This window comes from Schistocerca nitens, chromosome 1, assembly GCF_023898315.1.
Source record: "Schistocerca nitens isolate TAMUIC-IGC-003100 chromosome 1, iqSchNite1.1, whole genome shotgun sequence".
NCBI lineage: Eukaryota > Metazoa > Arthropoda > Insecta > Orthoptera > Acrididae > Schistocerca > Schistocerca nitens.
The window spans coordinates 498,503,242-498,524,686 of NC_064614.1; positions in this window are offsets into that span (position 1 = coordinate 498,503,242).

Consider the following 21,445-nt stretch of genomic DNA (forward strand, 5'->3'; position numbering starts at 1 on the left):
CTGTTCCAACAGGACAATGCACGTCCGCATGTATCCCGTGCCACCCAACGTGCTCTAGAAGGTGTAAGTCAACTACCCTGGCCAGCAAGATCTCCGGATCTGTCCCCCATTGAGCATGTTTGGGACTGGATGACGCGTCGTCTCACGCGGTCTGCACGTCCAGCACGAACGCTGGTCCAACTGAGGCGCCAGGTGGAAATTTCATGGCAAGCCGTTCCACAGGACTACATCCAGCATCTCTACGATCGTCTCCATGGGAGAATAGCAGCCTGCATTGCTGCGAAAGGTGGATATACACTGTACTAGTGCCGACATTGTGCATGCTCTGTTGTCTGTGTCTATGTGCCTGTGGTTCTGTCAGTGTGATCATGTGATGTATCTGACCCCAGGAATGTGTCAATAAAGTTTCCCCTACCTGGGACGATGAATTCATGGTGTTCTTATTTCAATTTCCAGGAGTGTATTAATGTGAAACTATTCCGTTTTGTAATTGTTACCTGAAATGTTCTTTGATAGTGATACATGTTATTACTCAATCTGCAATATAAATAAAAGTTTTTCAGTAACGTTCTTTATTATTGTAATTAAAAACCTTTACTAAATGCCAGTCGATATTCTTAGGAACAGTCAATGTCCATCCTATTACAATGTGCTCAAAATTCGACGAGTCACCATAATGTGAAAACATAACTAAGATAACAATGAAATCATTGTTACATAAGACGGTTCTAATTGGATGGATAGTGGCGTAAAACTTCTGGCTACATCTGTGTTATCTTCGACCTTCAGTTGCTAATGAATTAAGATCCCTTTGCCGCTGGGGACAAGACCACAAAGGGGAAAAAATACACAGAGGCAAAAGTGACACACACATCTCATCCTTTACACTGCTTTGAACTAGACGAGAATCCAACACATCAATCGACATTAATTCATTTACCTGTCCTGCTGTGCTTGAGGCTATGCTGAATCCGTGCATTTTCTTTCAGTTACAGTAGAAAAATCGAAATGGCAGCACCTTACAGAAAAGATAAGTTGATCATTTCGTCGTCAAATGATCCAGCAAAGCGTTGATTGAAACGCTGTCCCACTCAGCCTTGGTTTCATTGCATTCATTTCCTAAAATAGACTACTTGTAAGAGCTATTCACAGATCTTTCTAAGTGGAGATAGGGTCGATCTAAAGAATGTAATTATTTACAGCTTGCAGTACTACACTTACGTGAACTGCAAAAGCGATAATACAAAAAAATGAACTTTTTGCGCCTCAGTCAAACTTAGACGTAGAAACATCTGTAAATGTATTTATATTTTTTAACATCTGCTGTTTATTATATGCAACTAGAAAGAAATCATGTAGAATGTTGCAAGCTTTTATTACAATGCATCAGGAGTAAGATCTCATCTTAGATTAATATACTCTTATCTTTTAGTTCGAAATACGAAATGTACATTATACTAATTGTAAGATGTTGATGACAAATAATTGTTTGTCTTTTGTGACGCAACGTGTGGCCAATTATAAAAGCATAGCAGATGATTGTCCAGTAGCCGAGCGAAAAATTCTTATACCTTTGGACTTATCTAGACAATGAGACCATTAAAATAATACGAGGGACCGACACTAGGTCTGCGCTGATCACTAGTAATTAGTTTTTTTGTGTCCTGCATTATATGACTATGCTAAACCAAGCTGTAACCGCGCGAACTCCGTGGCTTGCGGACGCGGCACTGACGCCGCTGAATAGCTCGCATTACTCGTGACCAGAGACAGATATCAGTATCATTATCATTTCAAAAACTTTTTGGTACTTTTAGCTACATTTCATTCCCAACAATGTAAGGTCTAAAACGGATCTAACAGTAAGCTACCCACTACATAACTTGCTAGGGACGAGCCAAGCCAGTACGCGTCATCCCGGCGTCATTGTGAACGCAGCCTTTTAATACTCTACTGTCAAACGATATGAACTTCTACAGTAGTGAGAGTCATGATGTCTGTGCTAGAGTAATCGCTGTAACGGCGTACGTCACTGAAACAGCTTGGTTACTTCTTCGAAACTGGATATTTTCAAGTGGAATAACGGTTACGAAACATTGCGCTGCATTTCGTACATAAAAATTTCATTCATTAACACATTTCCATATGAGTGTATGTATCTAACATGAAAGCGCTGATACAAAATGTGTGTGTAATCTATTTTCAGGTTGTTCATATTTTGTTGGTGGTTGTTGTCGTTGTATCTGCATTGACATCTATATTTCTTATTCAACGGTTGTGGTTAATGCTAAAGAGTATCACGTGTAGAGAGGTCTGTGGAGGACAATGAGTCTCTGTATTTCTGCTTTCTAAAGCTGCTTTTAGCCAGACTCATCAGACATATTGCTTGTAGTTAACTTTTACTTCTACTTACGTGTTCTTTCGTGGGACATATAAAATAAGAACAGAATCGTGAAAGATTCCGTAACGTTTAGAAGAAGAAATTCTTCTGGCGTCAATGAAGAGCTTAGCTGGTTTTGTGTAATAATTTAATTCATAATAGTGTAGGTCTACTTGTAAATCAATTTAATCTCCAGTACTTGGTGCTAGTACATAATGGCTTAGAGAAATAGCGCGTAGCGTAATCTTTACGATTCGCTGTAGGTCACGCAATTCACTAATTTTCAAAAAAATAATATTTGAAACGTGCATTATTCATAGAATTTAATGTTATGAAAAATTTCTCTTAGCCTATCACCTATTTGACACTTTTCCGATGATTTTCTTTGTTACCGTATCTGTCGTCATGCATTTCATGGCGTAAGCCACGTAGTTTGGAGTTAACTGCAAAAAGAAAAGCAAGTGCACTTCAGTATAATTTATATCGATTATCACAGTCAACACGGCCAATAAACATTTTTGTGCACAACAAAGTATCGACTATGGATCCTGAGAGAGCAAGGGCGCACCCAAGGTGTCATCTGTCTGGCGCGAAACTGTTTGGTTGCACAAGGCATTTTTATTGAAAAATATTTATGGTTACCGTAAGTCGTAGTCGCAAAATAAGTTTGTTGTGGTACACAGAGTCGGAAATCGCGACTTATTCGAAATACAGGGTGTGGCGCGGCAACGTTCTCATTTGAAACGCCACACAGCGACCACTACTGCTGTGTGGGATTGAGTGCATTCGCAAGGGCGGGACCTAACGTTATCGCTCCTGCATGTCGTGTTCTTGATCAAAAATTGATTGTTGTGTGTGTGGGCACGTTTATGGAGACTGGTAGTGTGCAGAAAAAGAAACCAGAACATTCAAGAACCAGTAGAACACCAGGAGACGTAGAGAAAAATAACGCTGACAGTTTTGAATTCCCTGAACCGATCTGCACGCAAACACTCAGCTGTTCTTACAATTTCTGTTCGCATGGTGAGATGAATTCTTCGTGAAGACTTGAAATTTCGTCCATACAAACAGGCAGTGGTGAAGCTGTGTGTAATATTCGCAAGTACTTAAACATACGCCTGCGTGATAGATGTAAGTAAATTACACGCATAATTCTATCCACTTTCTTTTGCATGTTTTTTTGTAGCGAAGAAAGTATGGCAGCTTTTTAAGATGACTTCATGGAAGACGCCTCTACGTATTATTTCCTAACGCTGTTTCGTGAAAAAAGACGATATGGTTGCCACTTGCTACCTCACGTGCTTGGAAGATACGTGGAACACCTTCCCTATGATGTGGGTTCAATCTCTAAGAGCAATCGACACCATCTCTATCAAGTAGTTGTGTGATGATGTTGGGGATGCATTTCGTCCCCATACACTACAGGGTCCAGATATTCAGTCTGCCTTGCTAGGCATACTGTGCTGCAGATGTCTTCCCTATGTTAGCGAAGTTATTTTGAAGTGGAAACGCCAGGAACACACTAAGCCTAATCATGGACATGGTAGATCTAAAAAATTAAATAAGATCGGTTGTGAAATCTAAGACTGTCTATATGACCCACGCTACGTCGTCTGCATTGAGACGATATTCAGCAGAAATGAAATGATGGTTTGGACCTATTTTACCTAGTTTGGGCTCAGATCTTTAGTTTTTGTCTATGGCGGAATATATACTTCTACTTAGCTACTAGGTGGTAAGACCCTCGCAACAGAGTGACAAAAACGTGAAATCGCTTTTTTCTGTATCAGGTTGATAATTCTTCTAGCCACAAAGAAATAGCCGTTGAAAAGACTACGAACATTATCGTGCAAACGCAGTCATTTTACAGTTCCAGTAACATTTCTTGTACGTCCTAAATGATGGCTTTGCTTTTGTTACAAAGTTTTACAGCAATGGTACTGCCTGTTTTGAGGAGCAAATATATTACTAAATCGTATATTGTGAAGCCAAATTGATGAACGAATTTTAACATGGGCGTTACGCAAGATAACAGATGGTTACCATATAATGGATCCATGTACGTCATAGGATACATACATGCACCAAATTTAGTATGAATACTGAAAGAAAATTGGAAGATAAATCAGCATTGGCCGTATCACATAAACTTATGTGATCGCTCTAAGGTTGTGGTTATAGCTTGATACCAGTGCCTACCAATTTTAATGTATATTATAGCACTGAGGATGGTCACTAAGTTAATGAAAATCGATTTTGCTGACAATAAAACAACAAAATACGGCCAATTCTGATTTTCCTTCCAATTCTATCCACTATTTGGTCGTGGTGCACACAACACTCCATGGAGTCGCCAATCAATGAAAGAAAATTTATCTGCACAAGTAAGAGGAGATTCCACTTTCAAGTTTGGAATTAATTGTTTAAATAAAAAGCAAATAATGTGATGATGACTAAAAAGAAATAACTGAAACAATTGGAAATGGCTAAGAGACATGCAGTGAAAATATTAGTGTACTTACATTCTCATACTTACATACTCATGAGTATCCATATCAATTCCGCGTTGTATCTATCGCAGTTTTTCAAACGTATTTAAATTTTTCACACATTAATTTTATATTAGTCACCATGGTAATTATTGGATCTTCCATCTTATACCTTTGATACAGTTGTGGCATCTTAGATGTTAATAACTCGAGAAGCACAGTCACAACATCCAACTTGTATATATTGGGAAATATAGGTTACAGTCAAACAGCTTAGATCCAAGCAGTACAGAGATATAACTACAGAGAAACATAACAGATATTACAAATTATGAAAATGAAATTGTTACAACCTTATGGAATCACACTCTTATTTATAATACCAGTATATAGAATGGTTGCTGCCAAATTATGCTAAGTTAGATCATCATTGTCAAATAATATGTTCAAACAAGTTGGGAGTGAGTGTGACGTGATCTGTTTACATAAGTTGGATTTTTCAAGGATTAATACAAATCAGTTATTTAGATGAAATTATTTTACGCTGTAATCGTTTAGTGGTACAGGTTTCTTTTTAATTACTAGTTGTGAGTGGCCATTCAGTTACAGTTTTCATTCTTAAATATTTCATCGAAGATGTCTAGAAATTACTTGTTATCAATGTCTCCTCATCCATTGAAAATGAGTTGTGGTGAGTTGGAGATATGGATGTAAATGTCGAGGTCTTCAGGAAGAGTCATTTTCTTTCCTTTGCTAACAATGTGTATTAGTGGCTATGGCTGAGTGGCTATGTTCTTTCAGATGTGTTGAAAAACGGATTTATCAAAGTTATTTAGCTGGAAGGCAACCAGGTGTTCCCAGTATATTACAATGAAACCCTTACCTATCTGGCCTACATAAGACTGTGTCCAGTTATCCAATAAAAGTTTGTAAGTACCTGTTTTGCTGTGACATTGGCCATTTGTCTTGAAGGAGTGTATGAGATGCTGAAGGATATTTCAATACCACTGCAACAAAAATGTTAGGAACTTAGTAAAAATTTGTTTGCTATAAAGAGAACATGGGCAATTATGTATATTTGTTCTTATGAATCAGATTTAGGTGATGTGCTTGTTTCTTCTTGATTTTTTGTGAAGTTTATCAATTACTTCTGGAATATATCCATTACAATGTGCAATTTCTATGATAATGTTAATTCCTTTTTGTTCATCAAGAGGAATTAGTGAGACTTAGGCCCTATGATTAATCATAGAGCTGAAGAATGAAATTTTGTGTTTTATTGGGTGACAGAAAGAGATGGTTTCAAAACATTACTGGTGGTACATTTTTGGTAAATCTAAAAAGCAGGTCTCTTATTTAGATTAGAAATTGTAAGATTACAAAAATTGATTCTGTTATGTATGTGATCTCCTACATAAACTTTACATTGTTGAGTACACTACTGAAAGTATTTGCAAGTTCTCTATCCTCCTTAGTAGGACGATTGTACTGGATAATGGTATCATCGACATATCTTTTACAATAAATTATCTTATCTTCAAATAAACATTCTGACCTGAAGAATCGATTTTCTATGTGATTAATGTAAATATCTACAAGGATCCCTGCCAAACATCTGCCCATTGCAAGAACATCTTCTTGCTTGTAAATTTTCGTGTTAAAAGTGAAATAATTATGTGACAGTAGTAGTCCTAGCATATTAATGAGATCATGTATCTCATCCTCGAATAACAGTTTGTGTTTTAATAGGTTGTTTTTAATTATATGAATGGTATCATGGATATGCATGTTGTAAAGGTTTACCATGTCCACTGAACAAAATTTAGCATCCTCTGTTGTTAGTATATCTTCGATATCGTCTACAAAATCATAGCTATTCTTAATTGAGAAAATCTTTTCAAAAGTGCTGAGAATGTCTTGTAGCTTCATGGTGATGAAATGTGATGACTATTTCTTAAGTTACCTTCATGATGCATAGGGCAACAAAGCTTATGAATTTCTGGTTGTAAATCTAGTTTTGGCGCTGACAGGTTGATCACAAGGCATTTTAGGACATCATAGTTAGATAACAGGAAATCAGAAGATTTCAGGAGTTTTCTTAGCTGACCTGAAATTTGGGTGTGGGGTCACTCTGTATTTCATATATGTCGTTTTATGAAAGTCCAAGGTTTTTTGATATATTCAGATCCATAATAATAACAGCTGAGTTCCCTTTGTCAGATTTCAGTATCACAGTTTTGTTTTTAGGCAGTTTTTTTAATTTTCCCAAGCAGTTTGGATCAATTTTTGTACAACTGTGTATTTTTGTTTTTGATGGTTTTTGTATGTGATATACTTACCTTTAAGCCCAATAGTAATCTGCTCATTACTGTTCTCTCATATACTATTTTAGACCAGACAATTAAATTCTTGAAATGATTATTATTGAGCAATGGTGGAATATTATGTTTGAGGTCTTTATCAAGTAACTCACTTTCATCTTTGTCAAATGTGATAGTGCTGGAGTTTATAGCCCTGTCAGAAAAAAAATTTCTGGTGTGGGAGGAGATTCTAGGTGTCTTTTGCTAGAGTTGAGAGCAAGTAATTTCTGATTATGTATAGTTGACACAACTAGTTTTTATTTTCTCACCTGGTCATTAATTTTATCCAAACTGTGCATAAATTGCATGGGATTCAGGAAGTTCCTTAGTGACAAATGCAGTTTGATCATTTGCTTATTAAGGGCATCTTTGTATTTATATAATGATCTGATTTCAGATTTTAACCAGATAATTTCACACTTCGACTTGGCAGTTTTGGCTGAATGTATGTGGTTGCTTACATTAATGTTAATGTAATTAGGTATTACTTTAGACAAACGGCAGCTTTTGTTAAACTTGATTGCTTGAATGGTCTTCATCTTCTTGATTTTAAGTTTTCTGAATTCAGTGGCAGTTCACAATGTGTGGCTAGATGATATTAAGTGAATTTTATCCATAATGTTTTCAGTTGAACTCTGTGACTGTTCCTTTACAGGGTGTAGAATTTTAAGCATTACTGGTCTCAATAGAAGGTGATATTATTTAACAAACAACAGGTTTTGGGATCACACTCATACTGTATTTATGGGGCTTACATCCGTCTACATGTTTCCATGTTTAATGTTGGAGTTCACTATTTAAATAAAAAGCAGATATTGTGTCGATGACTAAAAAGACACAAGTGAAACAAGTGGCACTGGCTAAGTGACGTCTGTTGAAAATATTGTTGTACTTATATGTAGATGGAATATCCACATCATTTCTACATTAAATTTATCGCATTTTTATGAGTATTATTCTACACCCTATAAAGGAAAAGTTCATCTGCTTCCATTAAGGATAAAATTCACTTAGAACATGGTTAAAAATAATTATGTAACATTTTTGGTCGACATTATTCCAAGAGAAACTTATGTTAGATTGGTAAAGCTGCGTGGGAATGCAAGAATTGTGTGCAGTAGCTATGTAATGTGCAAATATGATGAAAGTATTTATTACATTGATAATGGAGCTGTGATGGTGTTGGCAAATAACATAATGATTAATCACACAGTTATACCAAAACTCCAGGGGTAGGAGAGGCTCTTAAAAATACATGTTTCCCAAATTACCAAAGAATTTACTTCATTCATCATAATCGATATTTTCCAAGGGCCAGAAAATGTGTATAAATTAGTATTATAGGTGATGTCTGTGTGTGTGTTTTGTTCTGCTGCTCTTGTCCTGAAGTCGTCTTTTTATGGTTTTAAGGTGTTGTACATTAAAATCACAGAACCTTACAACCATAAGAAGACAGGTGCAGGGGAGAGAAATAGAACAACACACAAGCAGACATCACTTATCCAGTATTAATGTAAATAGCATCAGCTAAAATAGAATTTGTTAACTTGAAGCCATATCGTGGTTTACTGTACCACTAAAGATGAACCAAATTCGTTTGAACACAGGAGTCCAGCTATGCAAGATAATACATAACATCTATATTTGATAGGACCCTAATACATTCATGACTCCATCACTGACACTTGTTTGCTGTTCGTTTAATTAAAACTGATAACATGATTGTGATGATAATATCCATGTGTTTAAAGAAACTGCTTTTAATTTGTTTCAACAGAACATTTCTGGCAAAATAATACAGAATATCTCTATTGGTGTTATTGTTATCATCTTCAGTATTAAGTCTTTGATATAAATTACCACATGCAGTGTTGTCTTGTACAAGTCTCTTCATCACCACATAGTAATGAAAAGTACAGATGCATTTGAACTGTTTGCCATATACAATTTAACCCCCCTTCCCCCACTTCCCTCTATTACCAAATTCCAAATGGATGATCTCTTGATGCCTCAGGATGTGTCCTATCAACTGATCCCTTCTTTTAGTCAAATTTTATCATAAATATGTACTTTCACCAATCATTTGATCTTCAATATTATTCTGTAGCACCTCATTCAAAAGCATCTATTCTCTTCTTGACTGAACTTTTTATCGTCGACATTTCACTTCTGTACACGATTACACTCCAGAAAAACACCTTCAGAAAAGATATTCTAAAATGTATATTCGGTGCTATCACATTTCTCATTTTCAGCAACTTTTTTTTTTTGCTGTTACCAGTCTGAATTTTATATCATCTTTACCTCTGCCATCATGTGTTACTTGTATTCTTCTGTCCAAATAACAGATCGCATATAGTCTTTTTAGCGCCATTTCCTAATCGAATTCCATGAATGTCGCCTTATTTTATTTGGCTACGTTCCATTAAAGAAGAAGAGAGAGAAAACATCTTTCATTCCTTCTAGAAACTTAGCAAATACAATCAGAAAAATGTGTATCTTCATAGACTTGTAAAATCAGGTCTGATTATTTTGTTTCAGGAAATCCTAAAGGTGTTTGCTTCAAATTTTATTGGGGATAGGGCTGAAATTTGTGAGGGTGTGTAACTCCTACGCCTACTGGAGTAACATTATGTTCAGCTCTAGCATCGGCCAAAACAGGAAGATTAAAATGTCGGTGTCTCTCATGAAGTTATGTCAAGATCAGAGGGTGATGTCTCAGTTATTGATCACTTGGGTCAGGACATTCTTACCTAACGAGAGTGATCTTGGTATAGTGGAGAAAGCCGGTAGGAAAATTTCACACATTATTGGATGAATATCATTACACAAGCAGTATTGAGACAACTGAAAAGGAATTTTCCGACCTTACCCTCCAGGAACATAAAGAATTCAGTAACTAAGAGAAGAAAATGCTTGATGGTTACGCCAACAACTGGCTGACTATGAGATTGTTATATTATGAAATAGAGCCTCCTTTTGCCCTGATGTTTAAGCAGTCTTTTGTCCATGATGTGCAATTTAACGAAGTTGACTACAGAAAGAAGCCTGAATATCCCATGACATACTTTTGTAAAATGCAGCAAGGACCTCCTTAAACCAAACACTGACCACTAATAAAAGCGAAGAAAAAGGACATGGAGGGTTTACTGCTATACATTCGTGTAGGCACATGATGAAAGGCACCCAGGATATGATAAAATTAAAATTTATTAAAAACAAAAAATGAAACACCGATCGACCATAAGCGTTGGCAAAGACGTTAATTACGAATGCGCGGTAAAGCACAGACAAATGAAAAAAACCACCATTCACTTTTTTTTTTACATGGTTTTGTTTCTAACTCTCTTGTATATATAAGTTCTGTTCAGAAGTGCCATTCAGAGGATGACGGGCTACGAGTGTTTGGTACCATACATGTTTCGAAATAAGAAAAAATTTAATACCAGTATTAAGTATTTTTATTCAAGTGAAGTGAAACCAGATAGGGAGGATTTTAACAAATATTATAGTAAGAAATTTTTATGACATTGCTATGAATCATAAAAACTAATTATCTGTATTTTTTGTTTGCATGAATCACGACGGGGAGAAAGCAAAGCAAAAAGGCAAAAATTGAGGAGAAATTTTGGAAAGTAATAAGAATTGGACGCAGGTTACGTAAAATATTCCATAGTAAGCTGTTTTGTTCGGCGCAGCAAAGGTAGGATGGCTACGCAAGTTGCTTGCATGGTTGCGCTTGGTAGCAACTCTTTTGATGTAGATAGAAACCTTTTCATTATTCCCTTTCTTGAATTTTATTTGCGAAAATTTTACGGGAATTTTCAGTGTTACACACATTGTCAGTAAAACATAAAGAATTGCAATACAATGGTTTGCCCATCTTAATAGACGTAAAACAGGCTTTGAAATCGCGTAAATTACGATTGAGAAGTCTAATAATTAGCATATTAAATTTTTTACATTTTTGATAAAATTTTATTTTTTGCATATTCATATAACAAGGCCGAAAAATATATGCACTTACAATGATAGCGAATCGAATCAGCCAAGATGGCGTAGAATTGCGTGATCGAACAATTGCAGTTCAGGTGCATGCCTACTGCAGAAGGTTTAAGTAGGTCAGAGGTGAGTGTCGCAGGTGTGACAAATGATAGCGACGCTCCACAGCAGAATAACTTTGACGACACAATGTTCACAATTGACGAGACAATGTTTCTCACCTTCCAGAGCGGCATACCGCTCATGAATGAAACCTTAGAGAGCGATTCCAATATGAATTTTGACAACACATTATAAACACCACTTGGTCACAACACAACATTAACTTGGAAAGTACAGCTGACAGCAACCACAGCAGTACAACTAATACACTGCTGTGATAGTTATTATCTAACATAAACACGAAATTAGATAATATCAATACAAATTTGAGGGATATGAAACAAGATGTGAACATGGTCAAACAGCAACAAAACACTGTTACACAGGATCTAAATACAATTAAACGAGAACAAAAACAAGTATTCCAGGATTTGTAAAACACGGTCTCACAGAAGTTTGATGACTCAGCCAAAAATTTTCGCACTGAAATCGACAAAAAATTGAATGACATCAAAAAAAAAGTAAAGCATGAAGTACTTTCTGAAGTGAACATTAACATTGTAACCTCCCCCTCACTTATCGACCTTAATGACAGTGAAAAATTAAACCGCGTGTACCTAATGGAAATTTTGGAAAAGCAATCGTCACCGAGGTTAATTTGTCGGTAAAGAGGGAGGAAAGGGTTGCATCTAAATGAAAGGAAAAACGCAAATGAAACTGGTGGAAATTAATTTTGAAATAGGGGTAAAGTTAATAAAGAAAGTAAATGTGCGGCCGTTACGTTAACAATCAACTAGCGGTAATTAGATATTTGAGATTTGGGGGAAATTACGGTCGCCAGTCCTAAGGACAATTACTATAGTACTGAAAAAGAAAGATGATTACACATATAATTAGCACTAGAAGCGTGGCAACTGAAGGTTGACAAGTGTAGTGTGAAAACTGAAAGTTTGTCAGAAGTAATAAATTTCGCTGCACTTAATTTAGCAAAAGAATTAATAAAACCGGAAAATCGAAAGTTAATTTAGTGACTGAAGTTAATAGTGAGCTTTCTTTCTGAAGCACATCGAAATTCAGTAAAATACGGTTAGTCTTGGACTACCTCAACAATCATTTCAAAAGCTACTTGAATCTACGCAATTTAGAAATAAGAGATTTAACTCCAAACTTGAATTAAATGATTCTTAACAATTAACAATAGTAAAATTTAGTACGTACCAAGCTGAGCTGCAGTCACAGGTAAGCTAAAATATGGTAACAAAACTAGCACTCTTAATTTGTGCTTGTGTAATCTAAGTATTGTAGCCAGCTATGAATACTTTAACTGAACTTTGAAATTAAAGCAGTGAAATGGAATTATGCTGGCGTTTGAATTTCAACGACACTCGGGTTCATTTCGGAAAAGGAAGGGACCCTGCTTGGTAATGCAATTGGGACAATGAGTAACAAAGGTTCATGCTAAGTAGCTGTAATTTTGTGATGCAACAATTTTAAAAGTTTGAAAAGCTGAGGTCTGCCATACAGTTCTAAAACTTTACGTGCTTCCAGTCTTCCTTGTTGGTTTGAAGCCGTCGATCGAGGATGTGGCGACAGTCACTCATTGTCGGCCGTCGCTGTTGCAGAAGCTGGATGTTGGCGCGCCTTCTTCTCGACACGGTCACCAGACGAAACGGGCTCTTGATGTGCGCCAGCTAATGCTTCCCGTCCGCGACACCATGTCAGAAACTATCATCGCAAGTCGAGCGCAATTACGTGCTGCCAAACCCCGAAAGCGCGGCAACTCGCGGGAGCTTCACACCACACACCTGCTCCACTCGCTACTCCCGCCAGACTCTCTCTCTGCCCGCGCTCCACGCGGCAGAGTTAACACCACAGTGGTTAACACTCCCAAAGATCCTACACACTTTGATTCTTCACACGACCTATCGATGTAATCGTTCGATAGCAGTTTTCCCTAGGCAAGACCCAGCGTAAAAATACAAATAATATTTACGAAACAAACCAATTATACATCGACATAAATGCATATATATACAAATAGTAAAACAATTACAATATGTAAAGACACAGAAATGTCATATATTCAGGTAACAAAAATAAGGAAAACAAATTATAGTACAATAAATGGAAATAGGAGGATATGCATTTCCGGCGTTACAACATTACTGAGATAAGACAGAAGGTAGACTCTTTGAACGACCACCATGATCTAGTAGAGCAGCAGATAAAGAAAATCACAGACGCAAATACAAACATTGTGTTCGACAGTAAAAAAGGTAGCCACTGTAGTTAACAAACTAAATAATTTAAGAGTAGCAACATTAGAAGTTCAGTCAGTATGTGCTAAGAAGGAGAGAGAGAGGATAAATGAAAATCTGAGTAATATCATTAGTCAAGCTGAAGCAAGTACGTTAGTGAGGGTAATACCATTGCATAGAAGTTAGTAATTGACTGTAAGTTATAAACAGATGTAGTACAAAAGGCTATTCAGAAAAAAGAAAGTGAGATCGTGAACAAGGTAAACATTAACCTACAAGCCGCAGAACATAGGATCAGCAATCTTTTAGAAGAAAATACTACCGGATCTCGAAATATGCACGTAATTAATACACAGGCTACAGTGAACAAACCACAACCTGTCGGTATTTATTCACAACTTGTCACGAGTCCCACACCAGTGACGGGTGTAGAGTGCAAAATGTAAACATACCCACAACTCCAACATCTGAACAATTACCAGCCGGAATTAAAGGTAACTACAATAACAACATAAATACGACCGAAAATGCCACGTGTCTATCAATTATTTTTGCAGACGAAGGTTTGCTAAGACATCGACAGTTTCCTACATTTGTTACCGAAGGTAAAAGAATGAATCCAGTAGTATTTATCAGTGCTTTTCGTCATGTATTTCCATGCAACTGGACCAAAGCACAGAAAATCAGATTTGTCGTGGGATATATACAAGGTGACGTTCTTTTATGGGCAACTGAAGTGGCCGAACGTTGCAGCACTTATATCGAATGTGAACGAGCTTTCCTCCACAAATACTGGTCTGATGCAGTGCAAGAAAGACTCAGACGCGAGGTTTTCAACCCCGCACCATTCAATGGAAAATACGGTAGTCTACTTAGTTACTTTGAAAAATACCTGAACAAAACACGCTACTGGACGAACTCAATATCACTGGTAGATGTGTTAAAAAATTTGAGAAGTCGTTTACCATCGCACATTAGAGACAAATTAGACACAACGCAAGAGCACGACACTGAATATTTTCTGTCAGTGCTTGATCCCATCGACTCAATCTATGAGGCAAGACCTGTATCCAATAGAACAACAGAAAATCAGGCACAACAACAACATAGTTATGAAAATTAGTCACTATAACATGATCCAAACACACAGCAAGGATGATACACACAACAGCAGTTACATACCCAGAGGTAACGAGTATGGTAACAGGAACGGCAAAACAAACGATTTCAAAGAAATTTTCAGAACAACAGGAGTAATTTGAATGCGCGAGCGAATTACAAGCCACCATCCCTATGCCGAACATGAACAGAAACAGCCAGCCGCATCAGTGGCCGACGCGCGGCAACAATGCCATGCCTTACGCTGTACCGCAGCCGACCTTTGGGCAGCAGGATAACGGAACAGCAAGTAACGACACACAATGGAGAAGTACCCACAGAGTACAACTAACTGAAATTATTCCAGGTAATGAATTAAGTCACACTACGCCGTTGGAAAACACCGACCGGTTGTGGTTAAGCCCCAGGCTATTGACCTCTCTGGGAGTGAGGCCAAAGCAAAACTACAAACAAAGTGACTTCAAGGATGGTCTGTTTCAGCATGAGTTAGATGCTATAGATAAAATCCGGGAAGAACAAATACCGGGTATGGCAGAACTGGCCGGCCACGGTGGCCGAGCGGTTCTAGGCGCTTCAGTTCGGAACCGTGCGACTGCTACGGTCGCAGGTTCGAAGCCTGCCTCGGACATGGATGTGTGTGATGTCCTTGGGTTAGTTAAGTTTAGGTAGTTCTAAGTTCTAGGGGACTGATGACCTCAGATGTTAAGTTCCATAGTGCTCAGAGCCATTTGAACAATTTAAGCAGAACCGACCAAGCAGTTTTAAAGAGCAATAAAAAGTAAATCTGGATGTATAGAGGAAAAATGTATTTATTTTCTAAATTACTACAATGTACCATTTTACATTCATTTAGTTTTGAAAATAATGTCCTCAAAATGGCGGCCGTTAGCATCAATACATTACTGTAGACGATCCCTGAAGTTTCGAGCAGCTCTTGCACACATATCGCGGGGTATGGCCTTCACTTCGTTAATAATCCGCTCTTTTAACTCTGGTAGGGTGTAAGGGCAACTTTTGAAAACCTTTTCCTTCAAATGTCCACAAAGAGAGTAGTCACAAATGCTCAAATCTGGTGACCGCCCAGGCCAACCGACATCAACCCTCGACGAAACGAGGCGTCCCGGAAAATTTCTCTCAAAACAGCGAGTGAAATTCAAGCTCTATGAGCAGTAGCTACATCCTGTTGGGGCCAGAAGTCCCCCATTCCATGTTCTTTAACAATCTCATCCATTCTGCGTTCCAGAAAATTTTGCAATATTGAAACATAACGTGTGGAATTCACTGTCATGGTCACTCCTTCCTAAAAAAAATTAAGGACCTACCATGCCAATTTGTGATATGGCACACCACACTGTCACTTTAGGAGAATGTTGCGGTCTTTCACGAATAATTCGGGCGTTATTTTCAGCCTAGTAGCGAAAGTTTTGCTTGTTGACGCACCCACTAAGATGAAAATGTGCCTCGTCACTACTGAAGAAAGCTGCATTCGGAGGGATCTGAGCAAGCATTTGCTCACACAGATTTTGTCGTTTGGTGTAGTCTGCTGGGCATAATTCTTGAGCAATCATTATTTTGAAAGGATGGAACTTTACATCGCATAGCAGAATCCTTCTCAAACTGCGGCCTGGAATCCCCAACGCAATAGCATGTCGTCGAGCAAAACGTTGCGGCGATTGCTGAACTATTGTTCTCACCCGCTGCACATTTTCTGGCGTTCTGATGGATCTGCGTCGGCCATGTGTATCTATTCTTAGTGTTCTACCAGTTTCCTCCAAGTGCTGAACCCAGGACCGAATTGTGTTTGCATCAGGAACGGCATTGTTGCATAGAATGTTGAACTGTCGCCGGAAAGCTCGTTGTGTAGCGATCACGGATCTGTTGTTTTCATAATAAGCGCGAACGACAAAACCATGATGTGCACCGGTCCAGACCATGTTGGCTACTGAAATGGGGTCAACGACTGAACAGAGGCAGACCACCTGCAACTGCCTACCCCCATCACAGCCCCAGCGGTAATCGATAGAAACTGCTTAGTCGTTTCTGCCGCACCGTGCACAAGCCAACATTAAGGTGAAAATATGTAATATTGACACGCAATTAATTTTAGATACAGGTTCATCTAACTTAATGTCAAATGCAATTTTTCTGTGAATTGAAGTAGAGAGGCAGATTCCCAAAATTTCCTGTCCAAAACTGCAAGCTGCAAACTGCTGCAGGCAGTAAGACTAAATTTGTTAAACATCGGGAATTTATTCCATTACAAACTGAACATTTTATAGTGAAGTGCAAGTTTCTTATAATTGACAAACTTGTAATTAATTGTCTTATTGGCATGGACACGTTTAGAACGTACAAAACACAGATTGACACAGGTAACGGTAAATGCCGCTTTTATGTAAAGGAACAGATTTTTTTCTATTGATTTAGTCAGAACACGAGATGATAGTAATAAAAACAAACCCGAGTCAAATCTAATAGTACAATATTTCTTTTCAGCTGTATATTTCCCAAACAAATTTGATACTGAACAAGAGGCAAACACTGAGATTAGTTACGAAATAGTAGAGCAGAAACTAAGTGAATCACATGTACCAAATGGTATGCAACGACAAGAACTTTCTAACTTGTTATTTAAGTACGCAAATGTTTTCAGTAGGAAGCTTGGAGTTATAAGAGACTATAAATATAAATTTTAAGTTTATCCACATAAAACAATTTGTGTAATGTCATATCCTAAACCACGGGCCAAACGAGATGCTGTAAGAGAAGAGATCAATCATATCATTAAATGGGGAATTACACAACATTTATTTTCACCCTGTGCTAGTGCTATATTATCAGTAAGCAAACTGGGCGATTCTGTAAGGTTAGTTCTCGATGCTAGAGGTATCAATAAGATGACAGTGCCAGTAGGAATAAGACCAGACAACTTGAACGAACAGCTTCTAAAGTTTTACAATAAAAAATATGTCAGTATAGTCGATCTCAAGTTGTCCTACTGGCTACTAAATCTCCATGAAGAAAGTCGAAAATATACAGCAATTGTATGTGGTGGCAGAAGTTACGAATTCCGTGTTCTGCCTTTTGGACTGAACATTAGAGCAGAAGTGTTTATATCTGCATTGGACGAGGTTTTAGGAACAGAATAGCTTAGCAAAATCACTGTATATGTAGACGATCTGCTAAGAGCCACACCCACTTGGTTAGAAGCAGAAAGATCTTACTCTGTGCCAGAATTGGAGAGTTTAACTGTAATATGGGCATTTAAAAAGTTTGAATATTTTTTGTGGGGCAAGAATACCAAAGTTTACTGTGACCATCAGTTACTGTCATTTCTTTTAACATGTAAACTATTGCACCGTAGATTATCTAGGTGGTTAGTATTAACAAGAATTCAATTTCGAGATCATTTATATTAAAGGAGGTTAGACTGTTATTGCAGATGCCTTGTCTAGGTTACCGCAATGTTTAGAGGAATTTGGTGAATTAACAGAGTAAGATGCAGAACTCAGAACGTTATTAATGCAAGTTACAACACAACAGTCTGATTACCATAAGTTTTCTAAGCAAATGAAAATTATACAGCTGCAAGATCGCAGATGGAGGAAAGTCATGCAAAACCTTAAGCAGGATGAAGGAGGAAAGGTAAATAAATGGTATCAGGAGTAGAAAGGCGTTTTGCTTCGTAGGAAACATGAAAAATCTGATCAATGGTGTGTGTTTTGTATTGCTGAAGATTGTATCGACGAATTTATAAGGCACACACATGAAGTATGGGGACATTATGGCAAATGTACTGAAAAAATTGTAACACTTCGTTATTTTCCGAATTTGAGAAGACGAGTCCTACAGGCATTAAGAGAATGTGCAATATGTCAAAAATTAACACAGTCCAATGTGTCAAAATATACTGGGCTACAACCAATACTAAAAAAAAAACCTTTAGATATAGTATCCCTGGAAATAGCTGGTCCCTATCCAAGACGTAAAGGAGGAGTAACGTAGTACCACTATATGACATTTTCTGGAAACATATCAAAATGTTTGTCATTAAAAATGCAAAAGCCACAAATATCAGAAAAAGAATTTAAGGAGGCTATTTGAGAAGAATAGGTAAAACAAAGGTGATACTAACTGATAAGCTTTATATTTCGTTGGGCAAAAGTGGAAACAATTTATGACCTCACAGGCCATAAAGCACATATTTGTAAGCTTTTTTCACCCAGAAGCAAGCCCAGTAGCACGAGTCTTTAAAGAATTTAACCGGTTTATAAGGACATACAGCCCTCACAAACACACCCGATGGATAGAATATGTAACTCCTTTCATGCAAGTTGTCAATAAACTTCCACATTCTTCAACAGGTTTCACACCTAACGAATTGATGTTACGGACAAAATAAAAGAATGAGTGGGAGTCACCCATACAAAGGTACCCACTACAGAAATGACACTACAAGATAAAATCAAACAGGCCATGCTTACACTAGAAAACAGGGCCAGGTATAGAAGTAAAATTTATAATAGGAGGCTGAAACGTGTTACACAATTTTTTGAAGGGCAACGAGCCGTCTTACGGACTCATCCTAAATCGACAAAATTTGGCAAACTGATTTGAAGTGACAATTACTCTGTTCAGGACCATATATAATTTCCAAAATACCATACTCTGGGACGTACAGATCAGCCCATGAGCAAACAGGGTGAGACAAGGCTCTCCACCCTCAAAAGGATATAAAAGCTTTTATTGAACGATGAAGCTAGGTAGCATTCTTTCTACCACAAGATAATTGTACTTAGTGTCCATAACTCTAAGTGTAATTTTTCTTTTGGAGTGTATTTTAAGATAAAGTAATTTGTATAGGCATAAGTAATTCTTTTGATTTGTACACGTAGGCATAAAATTAACAGCGATGAGAAGCAATATACCGTTTCATGCGAAGAGAAGGTGTAAACAAAATTTGCTTATGGTTGAGCTGTCTGCGCTCGACAATACGCACGGATGTCAGTAGTAGGAGAGGAGGCATTGACCTGTGCGCATGCGTGACAGACTGGCAGAAGGCGCAACTAAATAGGAATTCAATATGTACAAGTACTTAACTTAAATGCAAAGTAAACGGAAATACTACGCAAATACATCTACTGCCTAAGAACTAAGGAACCTATTGATATATGTACACAGAGATTTAATTAAATACTAAGCTATATACAACATACAACATACGTACAAGCAAAAGGAAGCATTATGAAAAATTATACGAGACGTCTAAGCTAAGGACAAACAACAAAATACCGTAAGAAATGTCAAATAATTTTCTTTGCAGATTAAATGATCATAATGGGTAACAGAATAAACGAATGTCTATGAATTTAAACGAAGTATGGAAATATCTGCGTACGTATGCAATGACCAAATGTATCAGTGGACACCGAGCAACGTAATCCAATTTAGTTTTAAGTTTTTTTCTCTCAGCGATGAGTGCATCTTCACGGCGCAGAAGAAGAGAATTACGTCGAGAGTAATAGGTACCAAATGAAGAAACGGGTCGCACCTCGAGTAAACAATTTAGTTATAAAGATATTTATGCAAAGGACATAATGCAAATGAAAAATGAAATATGCATCGTCGCAGTGTATATCCATGACAATTATGAGTACCTAATCGTTGCAGAGTACACATTAACATTTAAGCATGAGATTTTGCAAAAACCAATTAATTTTTACCGTACCACATCAAAGCCTGAATAATGACATTTCCAGGTATTTGAGAAAGATAAGTCTATGATGGTTAAAACATCAGATTTCACTCTAATCTACACATGAATTGAAGTAAATAGCACTAGCACATGAAGAAACAACATGATACTGCGTGAATCATTAGTCAGTAAACATTATTTTCGTGAAACAAAAGTTCGTTGGCAACTAGTTCATGACTGTGTGAGTAACATTTCCTCATAAACTCTTGACCCAGTAGATGAGTATTTCCTTTCTTCAATCCCAAACAAAGGAGGCGGCGCCAAGTGTAGTTAGGCCACAATGCTTAATGTTTTAGTCCTCTTTCCAATGTTTTACTCCCTCCTCTACCTGCGGAAGAAATGAACTCCCGTAAGTGGTAAAAGCCTGACAGAAAAATGAAGTATTGTACCATGACAACATGTATGTAGTTAATTTGTATATGTAATGTGAACGAAGATAAGTTGAAGCTTCAAACAGACTGTAGTAACAGCACCCAGTTAATGAAAATTTTATGACGTTTTAAAACTTAAGAAATTTATGCTTGTAGTATAAGCGATGGATAGAATGTCAGCCATGGGTATAAGCTATCATGTTAATTATTGTTGTAACTCAATACTTGTATGAATTTTCATTGGACACCAAATTCCATACGAAGAAATGAACTTTAAAGACAAGCAATTTATACTATATTTTGGTCGGCTATGTGTTTATTTCAACAAGTGAATGGTGAAGTGGGGTGACATGAACGTGCGTGTGTGACGAAATAATTTCTGAGTATCGTGGCTCACAACGCTTGACACATTAACAAGTGAACTATACTTGTTAGCGCCGGTACTTACCTCATCGACGGATGCTGTGCTCGGCGGTCTCTCCGCTGAAAATGCGAGTACGACGGGTAATCATGACACCCGGGTTGTAAAAACGGAGGTCTTCTGCCACAGCGTCGGATTTTGAACAATTAGCACACACCCTCTACACCCAGAATGAAGCCAAACGCGAC